This window comes from Osmerus eperlanus, chromosome 19 (assembly GCF_963692335.1).
Source record: "Osmerus eperlanus chromosome 19, fOsmEpe2.1, whole genome shotgun sequence".
Lineage (NCBI taxonomy): Eukaryota > Metazoa > Chordata > Actinopteri > Osmeriformes > Osmeridae > Osmerus > Osmerus eperlanus.
The window spans coordinates 425378-440897 of record NC_085036.1 but is presented as its reverse complement, the minus strand read 5'-3'; the positions used below and the strand labels follow the sequence as shown (position 1 = coordinate 440897).

Sequence of the window (15520 nt, the reverse complement as noted above, 5' to 3'; positions counted from 1 at the left end):
CAAGGAGAGCTCCAACTATGAACTCTCTAGTCTGAGAGTTGTCATGTGTTGGGAGCAGTGAATCTCTTTCTCTGAGACTGTTGAAACGTCATTACTGCCTGACTGTCACAATCTATGTTTACATTCTTGTGCCCTATAAAAGATGGTCCTCCGGCTTTCGGAGCTGAGAGAGACCTGGTTGAGACCTAAGCTTGGTGTTGTGTTGTCATTTATGGTCAGAAGACTGGTTTTCTCTCCCAATCTGCAGATTGATAAATACTTACTAAAATCCAGGACTCAACTGAACTTAGTCACTCCGTTTATGAAGAGACGGACAAAACACTTTCTTCATCAATTGGCGTTGTCGGCAGGATTACAGAACCAGATCCAGGAGAGACCCACGGCGGCACCAGTATAAAGCAGAACCCGTGGTGCACAAAACTAAAAGGTAAGGGGATCCTTTTCCAAAACCCCATTCATGGACTGCTTTATGCTTGGTGCGCCTGCTGTCCCTCTGCGATGCTGGTAACGTAAACAATTTAAGAACTTTTTATTGTGACGTTCAGTTGGGAGCCTGGTCTTAGCAGACCAGAGTCTGCTAGGCCTCAACAGGAGGAAGATAATATTAGAGTTTTGGTTTAGTAAATTTGGGTCATTAATTGACTTGCTATTTTTACTTTGTCTAGGTCAGAGTTGGCGAACTCTGATAGCGTACAAGAACTCTGGTCGCGTGAAGTATTTAAAGAAATATGTAAAACAATCTGTATTCTTGATCTGAGGCAAAGGATCTGTTGACAGAGAATACGGCCCATACTCTTGACCTGGGGAAAGGATCTGTTAACAGAGTGTATGGTTTTATATATACAGACCAGGGGTGAACCAAATGTATATGTTACTTTTAAGATGCATGTTTAAAGTTGTTTTTCTCTTTTAAACAGAGATCTTGTTGGGATTTTTTTTTTTTTTTTAATTGTAACTGTATTAAGTGTTGTTTTGAGTTTTTCTTAAGACCAAGCACAGTAGGTGGGCGGTCATAATGTATTAGGGTCAAAGGCTTTATGCGAGAGACCGACTTTTAAGGGTAAAGTGTTTTAAACAAGTTAGGGATACTTTGACAATGTAAAGGGACAGTTAGGTTTTTACTGACAAACTTGTCATTAAATGATCAGCGAGGGACACAATCAAATACTGAGGGAAAGATAGACTGGCAGTTTATGGATTAACTCGTCTCTCTTAAGCACAAATTGTGATTATTTTGTTACTTATGAGGTAACGGAGTTGAGGAAATTATTGTATGCGCGTTCCCAAAAGAGTTGGGTCTTTGTAGGCGCGTCCCATGATCGAGCGCCGGAGGGCGAGTATAGTTTGGCTTGAAAAAGGCAGTATTTGTAGTTCACTACCACATGATATTGTAGTTCTTTTATTCTTCAATATTGTTACCGTTTTACAGTGCTATGAGATTGTGCGACTGTTTAATAGTGCTATGTGATTTTGTGACTATATTCTAAAGTGCTGTGTGATTCTTGCTGCAGTAAATCATAAGAGTTGTACATAGCCTACCGTTATGAGATTTGTTACAGATACTTTGTATTCAGATACATTGTAATTCAGTATGGGTAATTTAGCTTCCACTACGAGAACGATAGAGACGTTGTTACCTGCGAACAGTCCAGCCAGATACTATATGTTTGAGCTACATGGAATTCAAGCAGTGTCAAGCATTGAGAAATGGCATGCGTGGACTAATCATGACCCGACACATTGTTTTCCGTTGGAGGGAACGTTTGACGTAAAAATATTGGAAAGTCTAAAAGCGGTTTTGAAAGACAAGGAAACAAGTGGGAAGTGTAAACAATTTGTCAGCTGGCCAATGTTTATGATATGGTTAACTGAAGCTACGAGACGACGTGGCATTGTCTATCTTGAGAAAATACGGTCAGATCAAGCTAAAACTGATTCTGATAGAGAAGCTAGGAATGAGCCAAAGCGTCTTGAGAGACAGAGACAAGATGAACAGAAAAGTGAGCTAGAACGTTTTGAGCAAGACAAACAAGAGGCTGCTACAATTGAACTAGAGCAGTTTGAGAGACAGAGCGTCCGGGAGTCATTGTTAAAGCGTGATCAGATTGTTGCTATAGCTGTGGCTATGCAGAGGAGAGCCAGAGACAGGGAAAATGCAGTGTTAGTGGAAGCAGCGGGTCAGGTGCAACCAGCACAGAACCTACAAGAGAAGGTTGAGGTTCATACCACAGAAAATATGATTGGTGAGGTTAGTCAGGAAGGCCTAAGAACAGAAGAAGCACTACTGCTTATGAGGTTGAGGAAAGGGTTCAGGTCAATCAAGCAGAGAGAGCCGCAACCATGAAAGGCCTGTAACTATCAGTTGAACCCCCAGGTATCAATGAACCCTATGTGTGCATATCCACGTCCTGATGTATGACAGCCTATGTACCTTATTGCCCATGGTCAGTGACTGAGCTGAGGGAGCTAGGAAAGGGATTTCCTGACATGAGAGGACTCAGCAACATTTCTAAGAGATTTGCAAATAGTTATCAATGCCATACATACTTTTATTGATTTGAATCAAGGGTTAGAGGTTGCACTCCAGCCCGGTGTGTTGAGAAATAGATTCCTGATGGTGTTTAATGGCAGTAATACCGAAGGGGTGTTGCTTGACTGGAGCAAAGTGTATGATTGCAAACAGAGAAAAGATGAGGATCCTACAGATTATCTGGAAAGACATACTAGGATTTTTGAAAAACATTCTGGTTTTACAGCAGCTGCATCCCCATGCCACTTTGTCATGTGTTTATATGTGGATTGCTTCCTGAACTCCAGGTAGAAGTTAAGAAACAGGTTCTACATTGGGAGAACAAAACTGTTGATATGATTATGGATTATGTCAAACATAATTGTACATTGATGCAGGAGAATGCAGAAAAGAAAGTTGAGAAATTAATGACATTGCAAATGAATGTCTTACAGAAAGAAAATAATATGTTTAAAGGAAAAAGTAGAGCCAGGGGCAGTAAGAGATAGACAGGGATATGTGCATACTCTGTAAACAGATACGCCACAGGGCAGGTTATTGTCACAGTATACAGAAATAGTCAGTACCCTTCAGTCATATACTCCATACTACTGCACTCAACCCCTCCCGTTTTCTTCAGAACGAAGAGCTTGCTGTGGCCTGCTCAAGGACACTCAGACAGTAAACAGCCACCCTCACAATAATAATAATCAAGAATAGGGGAGGCAGAGAGCTCCTCTTTTTCAAGTAAGACACAGAGCTACTAGGTTAGCCAGTTCAACAGTACACAGTACCCAAATCAATGAGATGATAGTGGTAGTTTCTAGGATTCCTGTGGACACAACTGTCAGTTAGCTCTTATGGGTGGATAGATGGATCTTTGAAAGATGAACATGTATTTCTTTCAACTATGTAAAAGTAAGTAACAAGTAAATCTGTTGGAAAGGAATTTGTTGTGCAAACTGAACCGAAATGAAATGCACTACTGACTTTTTCTTATCTATTCCTTAGGATAAAGAACACTTGGCCTAGCAATCCCATACACATCCCCCAGCAGTGGAATGCAGAGATTTTAGCGACCGCAGATGTGGCCTTGCTAGAAGCTGGGCCTGAGCTACTGTGGTCCACACACACTAATCATATTGGGCGCATTAAGAATGCTACCCAAGTTGTTATTATCATTGATTGTAGTACAACTCTTGAGAACCGTACCTCAGTATGCTAGTAATAGAGAAGTAGGGAAAGGTATTGTCCCAGTTATTGATGCTTTGTTGAAACAAGGAGTCATAGGTAGATTTAAGGTCAATTTGATCCTTTAAGGCTAATAAAATACTTGGAAGTTTATTATGGGTTTATAAGCAGGTAACGCCTGTGTTATACATCCTGTTGTGCCTAACCCTGTTACGATACTTAGCAAGTAACCTTGTTACTTTCTTGCTCTGTGAATGACTATTGTTTGCTTTCTTCTCTGTTCCCATTGCAGAAGAGAGCCAGTATCTGCTTGCATTCACGTTTCGCCAGGTCCACTATACATTTCAGTTCTACCACAGGGGTACACCGAATCACCTACGTTGTTTAGTCAAGCATTACGAGAGGACCTCCAGGATGTCACTTTAGCACCCGGCTCTACTCTGGTGCAGTATATTGATTACCTTTTTGATATGTTCTAAGAATCTTGCCTCCTGCCAACAGGACACTATTGCTGTATTACATGCACTGGCTGAGAAGGGCCACGAGGCCTCAAAGGCAAAACTGCAGTAATGGTCTGAGGAGGTCAAGTATCTGGGCCATACACTCAAAGGTACAGAGCGACTATTGACTCCTGATAGAGTGGAGGCCATCCGATTGATACCGAAGCCTAGAACACCAAAACAACTCAAATCTTTTCTAGGTTCAGCCGGGTATTGTCGTCAGTGGATCCTTGATTATGCTGTGTTGGCTAGACCTCTCCTCGATTTAATGAAGGGCCAGACTGATACTCATTTGTTGTGGAACATTGAAGCTGATAAATCATTTGTATCTCTCAAGCAGGCTTTGGCCCAGGCGCCAGCTCTCGGTCTGCCAGACTACAGCAAGCCATTCACACTGTACTGCCACGAGGCCAAAGGGTTTGCCCAGGGTGTACTGACCCAGGAGCATGGTAATCTTAGGAGGCCTATCGCCTATGTGAGTTCTTCTTTAGATACTGTGGCAGCAGGTTTCCCCCCGTGCTTACGAGCAGTCTGTGCTGGGGCAACATGTGTGGAAGCAACTACAGATATAGTGCTGGGGTCGCCCTTGGCAGTGATGGTTCCTCACGCAGTAAGTGCTCTTCTGTTACGCACCAAAACTCAACACCTGTCAGCCACCAGAGCCACAAAGTATGAATTGATTTTGTTGACTCAAAGTAACATTACGATCCATAGATGCTCCCCATTGAATCCAGCTTCATTGTTGCCCACCCCTGATGATGGTGAACCACATGACTGTGAGATGGTAGTCGATAAAGTGCTAACACCCAGACCTGATTTGTTTGACAAACCTATGGATAATGCTGAACTTGTGTTGTACGTAGATGGATCTTTGTCCCGAGCATGGGATGGCTCCCTAAACTCCGGATATGCGGTCTGCACGGACAGTGAGACATTCGAATCTGGTAAACTATCTCCACAATGCACTGCACAGCAGGCAGAGTTGTTTGCGTTGACAAGGGCATGTTGTTTGTCAGAAGACAAGGTTGTAAATATTTACACTGACTCGAGGTATGGATTTGGAATTACTCAAGATTTTGGTGCCATATGGCGAGAAAGAGGTTTCATTAACTCCTCAGGTGGAGCAATCAAGAATGGAAAGATGATTGATAATTTGTTATCTGCAATACTACTACCGACAAAGCTAGCTATTGTTAAGTGTGAGGCTCATACTAACAATACAGATGATGTTTCAAGAGGAAATGCTAGAGCTGATTTAGCAGCAAAGGCTGCGGCCAAATCCTCTGATGTGTCCCAGGTCTCTATTTTTTCTGTGTCCCAGCAACCGGAAACACACACTCCCTCTCTTCATGATGTGGCGGACCTTCAAGCCGCTGCTGATAACACTGAGAGGGATGGTTGGTTATCCGTTGGCTGTGTGAAAGATCCAACTTCGGCAGTGTGGAGCCACCCCGACGGCCGCGTGGTGGCGCCACGTGCATTCTTCCCTTGGTTGGCTCGCATGGCGCACGGCTGTGCCCATACGAGCAAGGGGGGTATGGTCTCAATAGTAAATACTGATTGGTTTGCACCTGGTTTTTCCACAAAGGCTGAGCAACAGTGCTCAGTGCCATACCTGCCAGCAGCATAATCCCGGAAAGGGACCAAAGAGAAGAGACGCAGCCCACCCGCCACCAAGTGGTCCTTTTATGCATTTACAAATTGATTTTATTCAGATGAACAAGTGTTGTAATTTTGAGTATGTGCTTGTAATTGTTGACATGTTCTCAAAATGGGTAGAAGCCTATCCATGTCGGAAAGCTGATGCTACCACGGTAGCCAAGATTCTCATGAGAGATGTGATCTGTAGATATGGGATCCCCACAAGACTGTCCAGTGATAGAGGTTCACATTTCACAGGTCAAATTGTTCAGGAACTTTGTAAAGCGCTCCAGATCAACCAGCATTTCCACTGTCCCTACCACCCACAGTCTGCAGGGGCAGTGGAGAGGCAAAATGGAACTTTGAAAAACAAACTAGCCAAGATATGTGAAGAGACTGGCCTAAAATGGCCTGATGCACTCCCACTAGCTCTTATGGCCATGAGGTCCACTCCCCAGAGGAGGAATGGACTTTCCCCACATGAGATCGTTTTAGGGAGACCAATGAGATTGCTTGTCTCTCCCCCACTATCATTGAAACAGATGGATATCCACCAGATGGATGATACAATGTTAAACTTTTATTTTGCCCTAACTAGAGCAGCCAGGGTTGTGCATTCACAGGTGAAAGCTGCCCGCTGGGGAGCCATGTCATCCCTATCAACCGGGAGACTACGTGTACGTGAAAGTGCACAAACAGAGGACTGCCCTCTCACCGAGATGGACCGGTCCATACCTGGTTTCTCTTGGTGACTCACACAGCTGTGAAAGTGGAGGGTCGTCCGACATGGATCCATGCGACACACTGCAAAACGGCCCCTCCACCGAACAACACGGTGGAGGGTCCCAATGGAGAGCCAGGGGCCGGTGGAGGAGCAGGTGCACCTCCACATGGTGCCTGCTCCAACTTGTCATTTGTCTCATTCCCACTGGGTTACTCCTCCAGGTGTACACCAAGGGGGGTGGAGACCCGTTTGCAGCGGCTGATCCGGGAGCAGGTTCCAGTCCAGTGGACCGATTTGAGCCAAAACCAGGATCCCGCCATCCAGCACTCCAATCCAGGGGCACTGAGAAGGAGGTCTCAAAGAGCACCCACCGGGAGGTGTTGAAGACGTCGAAAGGTGAGTCACATGTGGAGAAAGCCAGAGAGGGGCCGCTGTCGCTACCATGCCTCTCTTCCTCATGTGTGATTCATGAAGCAGATGACAGCACCCAGATGGGAAACCAGAGAGAGGAGCCTGGAGAGGGGAAGACACTTTCAGTCTTCCTCCGGCCTCTACATGAAGCAGATGACAGCACCCAGAACGGGGACGAGAGGATACTGTGTTTCAAGGAAACCGTGGCCACTGCCTGAGCTACGATGAGAGATGAGATCCAGACATACTGACGCACACACCTGACAGACATTTACTGATACTGGACGCACAAGTCCACAGACATCGCATACATGAGCCACACCGAGAGTCACTATTGCACGCTCCCAATTATACTGATGTGAACATTGAGATTCATCATAAAGCACACATGAAGAACAATCTGTACAACAACACCTTACCGTGGACGGGAAAAATGACTGGACGCAGCATTAGAGGGGACAGACCTTGCAGGGTTTGTGGTTAGAGTCCCAAGCATTCTGGAGGTTATCCAGGGATCTGTCCCTCTGTCAATAGCTGATATGTGTAAGGTCAAGAAGTGGCCTTGTGTAGGGTTGGATGTTACAAATGTGACTGTTCTGTCGAATGAGTCAGTCATCTCTTGAATATGCCCCACCTGCATGGTTATGTGTATGGCATAGTGGTACAGTGAGAGTGAAAAAATACATGCAAGGATACGGTTTCTATGTATGCTCACACTCTACTGGATGATTTGTAAGTTCAATTGTATCTGTATCAATGTTACTTGTCCTGTATACCATTTGGGCGGGTGACATAAATTCCTGATGTTGCTAACTATGTTATTCCTACACCTTTAGCATACTACAGAAGATGTAGTATATGGTTGATTAAATGTTTAAATAATTATGGGAAGGTATTTGGAAAAATACATGTAACCACACTGTGGTATGTATGCTAACAGCCTGTTGCATGATTTGCCTGTTGCAGATGGACCTGTAAGTATAAGGGCATCACCATTTTGGGTTCCTCGTGCAGCTAACAATGGCACCATGTGGGTATGTGGTAAGAGTGCTTATTATTTCCTGCCGGCCGACTGGTCAGGAAAGTGTTACCTTGGGTTTATTGTAGGAGCCCTCAGACCTGTAGATGGGTTGCCCCTGCACCCCTTTCCCAAACAATGGTGGCACCGCCACAAGAGAAGTATTATTAATGCAGATGCTAAGAAGCTGGGATCACATCACGTGGATTCAATAGTACACAGTCACTTTTCACGTTTTCAGCTGCCATTCTCCCTGTGTATGGTGTTATCACTGCCTTTAGAGATATTAGGAGCTTAGCAGTAGGGTTGGAGTCCATTGGTAATGAGACAGCCGACGCCTTAACTGCAGTTGCTTCTGAGATGTAGGCCATGAGGCAGGTAGTGCTACAGAACCGTATGGCACTGGATTATCTGTTGTCAGCTCAGGGAGGTACCTGTGCTGTGATAGGTCATGACTGTTGTACTTTTATCCACGATGAATCTGAAAATATCACAAGTATGGCTGCTCACATTAAAACATAATTTCAGCTTTGGGGGAACCTGAAGCTTGGAATTTTGCTGACTGGCTGACCTCCTCTGTGGGGGGTTTCTTTTCGACTATCATTCAAATGGGAATCACTGGATTGGGCATGTTAATCGTTGTTGTGCTGATTGTGGTTTGTGCTTGGAAGATGTGTACTGCCTGCTGTGTACAGTGCTGTGCAGTAGGCTCTCGGAAGGCTGCCAGTAAGATTATGGTAGCCCAAATCAAGCCACAGACAAAAGCAAGCAAGACTGATGATTACTTTATTGCCCTGGGAATGATTGATATGTCGGATATGTAATCTCAAGTACCAAGTGACTATTTTGCCAATGTAATAAAGATGGCCATTTGCCTCCTTCTATTTTCCAACTGATATACAATGCTGTGTGCAATCTGAATAGATCTGTCCTTAACCACAGATCGGTGAACAATAATTAAAGATAGTGGTTACTTTATTACTTTTATACTGTTTGAAATAATCTGAATTTATGAACAGTGTTTGATCTATACCATGCTGTGTTGAGCTCATGAGAGCATGACCCTTGGTTATGTCCAGGAGAGAAATATGCCTATGTTTCTGGTATCATTGATAAACTGTCATAATGCTGTTTGCTCATGAAGTGAATAGCTATAAGCTAGTTCTTTTGTAGAGTCCTAGGGGGTGCCTGAGTTACTAGAACGAATCGGAGGTCACAATATCACCAAAGTGTAGAATACCATGCAACTTTGAACAAGGAAAATAGAAGGAGCGTTAAGGTCATTTCTGGGAGCCCTAGCTAGAGAGCTAAACATTATGCTATTCACTTCATTGACTTTGTACTTTTTCACCTGATTGGGTACTACCTAATACTTCTTCAAATCCTATAATCATGTATGCTGTGCTGAGTAGTAACAGATAAAGTATTGTTTGATTGTTAAGGTTTTGAAATGTTATGAAACTTGTGAAATGTCAGGCACTACAGCAGGCCCCAGATAAACAGTTGATAAATGTTTGTTGTGTTGACGTTAAACGTCAAAAGGGGGGACTGTGGAAGAAATTGGGATTTCCTGTGTGCTTACATTATTCACTAATCAATAGAACTAGTCATTGGATACTAGTTAGTACGTTCTCATGTAAGCTTGCTATTAATAAGAGTATATTGTGTCTATGTGTCAGGGTTAATAGATGTTCGGGGTCAGGAGAAAGTACTGGCTAAACGTTCCTTGTCATGACTACAAGGAGAGCTCCAACTATGAACTCTCTAGTCTGAGAGTTGTCATGTGTTGGGAGCAGTGAATCTCTTTCTCTGAGACTGTTGAAACGTCATTACTGCCTGACTGTCACAATCTATGTTTACATTCTTGTGCCCTATAAAAGATGGTCCTCCGGCTTTCGGAGCAGAGAGAGACATGATTGAGACCTAAGCCTGGTGTTGTGTGGTCATTTATTGTCAGAGGTCTGGTTTTCTCTCCCAATCTGCAGATTGATAATACTTATTAAAATCCAGAACTCAACTGAACTTAGTCACTCCGTTTATGAAGAGACGGACAAAACACTTTCTTCATCAGCCTCCACCATGTTCATACCCCAAGAGTGTAGCGCTGCAGTTGCCAGGCTGCGTTACCTGCTGGCTGTAGCAACTTGAGCTACGTAAAACCGATTGTTTTCAGAGTTTTTGTCCGTACCGGATCATCATAGAACGGATGGGATATGTAATGTAGCGAAATACAATACTCCCTTCAAAACGTAATCAAGTACATTTTAAATTACCAATTGTAAAAACTACTTGAAAATGACAAAATACACAACAAAACTACTCAATACACATTACTGTATTGAATAGTTTTGTTGTGGATGAGTATTTTGTTGTTGTGTATTTTGTAATTTAAGTAGTTTTTAAAATTGGTAATTGTTGGAATGCTGCTTCAGCATTCCAAGTATTGTTCTTTGAATCTTTATTCAACTTATTATTATTTATCTTCTATTTCTTCAGTGGCACCTTTCAGCGCCTTCAAATCTTCAGCTATTAAAACCGTTCAGCTACCAAAAAATCCAGCAGTTTCAGGCCATGGGTGCTATGACTTTTCAGCTTTGTACCTCTTATGCTTGAATTAATATAAATCAATATTCATAATATTTTGAACATGGGTTTCCAATGGAGTTTTCTTTCAAATCCTCTCAAACTTCTTTAAACTTCTTCAACTTCCAAATCCTTCTTCTTCCTCAATCTTTCAGCTAGAGCCACCATTTAAACTTTAAAATGTTGACAAAACCCTAAACTATTTTAAAATTATTCAGCTTTTTGATATCTATTCAACTTTTTTCAATATCACTGATTATGTTTCATGACTTTTTCAAGCCGTTTCTGAGATTTACATGGGTGTGTACGTGAAACCCTAGAGTGCAGACTGAAACGCTTAGAGTGGAGGGCAGCTTCGGATGTCGTTGAAAAAATATTTCTAGTTTGCCAGCATTGCCACAATTTTCGCTCTTCATGCTTAATTTTTGGATCAATAGATAGCTAATTGTGTGCTGGTCGTAGACAGTTGTCTGTTGAATCCAACAGACGTACACATTTGTTCAGATCCCCACGAAAGCGAGACAAAGTCCAACTCTCGCACCATAGAGACCAATGCAAATCTGGTGACAAAATCGTCAAAGAAAGCAAAAAGAACAAGATTTTGAAACTGCCGGTAGAGTCGTATTTCTGACCGCACAGAAATATAAAGGACATCTCTGGTTTCGGCAGAGTCTTGGGTCTTGGATTCTAGCTACATTTCTGTTATTCTCTGCCCTCAGCGCGTTAGCAATCATAGCTGCACCATCACCGTGGCAACGACAGACACGCACCACTCAGTCTCTCACACAGGTGATATGTATTAGCTGATTAGTGGAGTCACAAGACAGAGCTATTCAGTCAACTCGTCTCATTAAAAGACTAAGAGCACTATAATTTCAGCTACTAAAACGAATATACTACTTCTACTACTTCTACAGTTTAACAGTTCAGCTTTCAGCTTCTCCCGCATTGTAGGCTATTTAAGCTCTTAGCTTTGTTAGATGATGCAGTTCAGCTTCCACACTGCCTCTTGAAATTCTACTATTTCTTCGATTGCTTCACAACGTTCAAACTTATTCTCACGCATTGTATTTAAGCACTTAGCTTTGTTAGATGATACAGTTCAGCTTCCACACTGCCTCTTTTGTGTGACTCACACATTTTTGAAATTCATTTCAGATGTCAGCTTGCGGGTATTTTCTAATTTCTGTAGCCTATTTTCAACAATTAAAAAGAAAATTCATCTTTCAGCATTCCAACGCATTTTCTGCAGGAAATGCACTTTCTAGTTCCAACTTCTTAGTTCTTCCGCCATTTTTTGTCCTTTAACTAGTCCGGCATACTTTCACCGATTCCTACAATTTTGGAATCAGAACGTTCAGCTCTTTCAGGAGATGTGTGCTACGACTTTTCTAATTTCTCACTTTTATACTTTTTTAATATATTAAGGTTTTTGTGCAAATTATTCTCCCACTAAAAGTAATGATAAATCCTTTCAAATCATTAAAAAGCTTCCTCCTCTTTCAAACGTAACTACTTCAGCATACTTTCAGCTAGAGACACCATTCAACCTTTAAAATGTCCACAAGACATTCAGCTATTCCCAAATGATTCAGCTTTTTGAAATATTCAGCCGATTTTGAATTATGACAGTTTGAAATACATTAGTGTTTGCTCCTTCTTGATTTTTATGAATGAGCAGCAAGCAGAGTGGCACACTGCTGGCTGCTCTTTTTCTGATATTCAACTAAATTGTCAAACAAATTCCTCTAACGTTCATATAGTTTAACTTACAGAAACAAGTTATACCTTAAAATGTAGGAGAAATTGTCCTCTTCCAGCCAATGTAACTACTAAAGAGCTCACATTTACAGATATTCAGCTATGAGCCTTGAAGCGAGAGCAGCCTTTCAAATTCTCTCACTAACTTCAATGGAGAGGTGGATAAAATCCGTCAGAGAAAGAAAGAAGGAAGACGATTTCGAAACTGCCGGTAGAGACATATTTCTGACCGCACAGACATATAAAGGACATCTCTAGTTTCGGCAGAGTCTTGGGTCTCGGAAAATATCCTCATTTTATGGATTTGATGTGAATTTTTGTGTCTAAGTCAACTTGTTTGAGGTGTGGATGCTAGGTAAATGTTCGTTTTTCTCTCTGCCTAGCTCGTTAGCTATCACAGCTGCGCCATCACCGTGGCAACCAAACAGACACGCACCATGAAAGCAGAATTGGGTACACGTTTTTGAAACTGCCGGTAGAGTCGTATTTCTGACCGCACAGACATATAAGGGATATCTGGTTTCCATATCTTGGAGTCTTGGGTCTCGAAAAAAAATCCTTATTTTTTGGATTGGACTTATAGTTTTGCGTCTAGGTTAACTTGTTTGAGGTGTGGATTCTAGCTAAATTTCTGTTATTCTCTCCTATAGTCGAGCTAGCGCGATGGCTCTCCATAACTAAAAACGGTTCGACTTCTTTTCGACAATCGACCAAATTGGCCAAACAAGGTATGTACATTGAGCTTAAAGTGTACATAATCTAGCTAGATAGTTTTTATTTTAGCAGGTTTCACAGAAATCTGCAAAAATCGAGGCTCAAGACTGTAATAGCTGACCGTCACGAACAGCCAAACGCCTGGGACACACTGGCTGCGAAGCGCCTGGACGCGCCGCGCAGCGCCACGATCGGCTACGATCGGCTACGACTGAGCAAAAGCTGTTCGCGCATTTCTCCACGCTGGTCACCAAGCCTTTCAGCTACTCTGAGCTTTCCTTTACGCTGACATGGTACATAAACATGGCATTGGCTATATCCCAGCATTGATCCTTATCTACGTTGTCCTTGTAAAATTGTTGCTGACATACAACAACTCCCTGTGCTTTTCAACTTCGAGAATTCATTTGATGCTGATTTTAGAAATCTACTTGGGGGTTCTCTCTCGGTAGGCTATGTCTGCTTGTGTGTTGTGTGCAACGCGTGACAACTCGTTTCTCTCAAACAAACAAAACAACTACGGGCATGCTAGCTCAACGGATCTATCCGTTTATTTTCATTTGTTTTCATCAGGGTAACCACATGTAAAGGACGTTCGTTACCAACATTGTGTAATTATAAAGTCTACAACTTTACAAATGTTCACCGTAGTCTACAATTAATGGAGTAAAATCTTAATAACATGTTTTCTTATTCAAATATATCAACTAATATGGTGTATTTCATCATCCTGCAGCCGATTTCGCAAGCGTCTTGCGAAAAAATTCGACCAGCTGCCGAAACGATCGCTGCGCAGCGCTTCGCAGCCAGTGTGGTCGGTCCCATTTGATAACATGGGCGCCGAAAGAAAAAAGAGGCGTTTCCAGGCGCGTCGCAGCAGATCGCAGCCGATCGCAGGCAGTGTGTCCCAGGCGAAACCGGGGCTGGGGTAAGTGTTTGCTGCAGCTGGCGTTAATCCTACGAACAAACGCTTCGTAACTGGAAAGTTTTTACTTTTAATTGACGATATTGACAACAGAGCTTAAGTAACTTGTCTTTAAATCGAAAGATCGTCTCCGTTTTCAATTTGTGTCTTTGGGAAGTCAAGTGTCTAGCTGTCATACAGAGGCCTCCTATCTGAAACTTTCCGCAAGACGGTTTAACACATCTTATCTTAGATGCACATCAGCAAGAAGTTGCTAATTCATAACAAAATGGAAAAGAGTTCTAAAACATTTGCAAGCTTTTGCTAATCCATCCCGTCTCAATACACATATGGAAGCAAGTTCTAACACATCCTATGCAAATACACCAATTATCTAGTAAGCATTTCTATTCATTATTTCTCCAAGGTGCATTCAAACAAAGGAGCCTTGAGGATCCTTTGACAACCTTCATACTGCTGACATACTTTTGTCTGCTATGATATTGATAACTTATGCAATATACTCTTCATCACTATATTTGCTCATTTTTCTAACTTCAAACTTTTTTCTGATTCTCAGTCTTTCATTCTTTCATACTTTTAACGCTTAAAAATGTATGAAAGTCAATAAGATACTCTTTTCATTAAAGTTTTTTCTCCATTTTCAACAGTAAGAAAATATTGCAATGCATAACAATGACAGATATACTTTTAACACTTTTTCTCACCATTTAGTTTTTAAAGCACATACCTCTTTTAAATTTTTTATTACGTAATATTTTCAGTTAGCAGATGGTACTGTTTGAATCGCGATTCCATCTTCTACTGCCGGTAACGTCGTAGAAAAATCTTCAAAGGGGGTTCTTTATTAATGAATGAATTCAATATGAGTAGGCTAAATGCCTGAAAATATTACGAGAAGGGAAAAACTTAAAAGGACGTTTAAGTCATAGAGATTAAGTCAATTTTTACACCGGTCTGCCAAATGTATTCGTTTTGATTCAGCTATGAGGCTGCTTCTTGCAGGGGAAATGCAAAGGTTATAGTGGGCTGGTGCCCCCTCCTAACTGTGAAGTTTGACCGCCTCAAAACATCATCCAAGTTCTGCCAGCCACTGATTACTGCCCTTCAAGAAGGAATACAGCGGCAGTTTGGAGACATGCTTGCTGACCCTGAGCTCATTGCTGCAGCAATTTTACTTCCGAAGTTTCGCACATCGTGGACAAGCAATGAGGACTTGCTGAAGTTGGGTAAGTAATTTAAATGGTTATTTAATTGGCAAGTGTTCAATTTGAAAGGGATTATCTGCAAAATTTCATTTAGCAGATAATCCCTGGTAGATAACTTGTCATCCGCAGAATTGTAGGTTAGAGTGTGAACAGTATTACACAGGGTAAGCACAATAAGTACACAAACCTTTCCAATAAACACGTTGTTGCTTATAAATATTACTAGTAGTGACATCTGTAGAGGCATAAGTATTACCAGTAGCTATATCTGCATTCTTTATCAAAATGGCATAGCCTAGACATTGAGACAACCCATTGCGTGAGTACTTTTACTT

At 42.1% G+C, this 15520-nt stretch overlaps 1 protein-coding gene across 2 annotated transcripts in view; it reads right to left on the bottom strand.

Annotated features, from left to right (window-relative positions):
* sms (spermine synthase) overlaps window positions 1-15520 on the bottom strand; it is a 122220-nt gene that overhangs the window by 37654 nt on the left and 69046 nt on the right. The gene's annotated exons all lie outside the window — the stretch shown is intronic.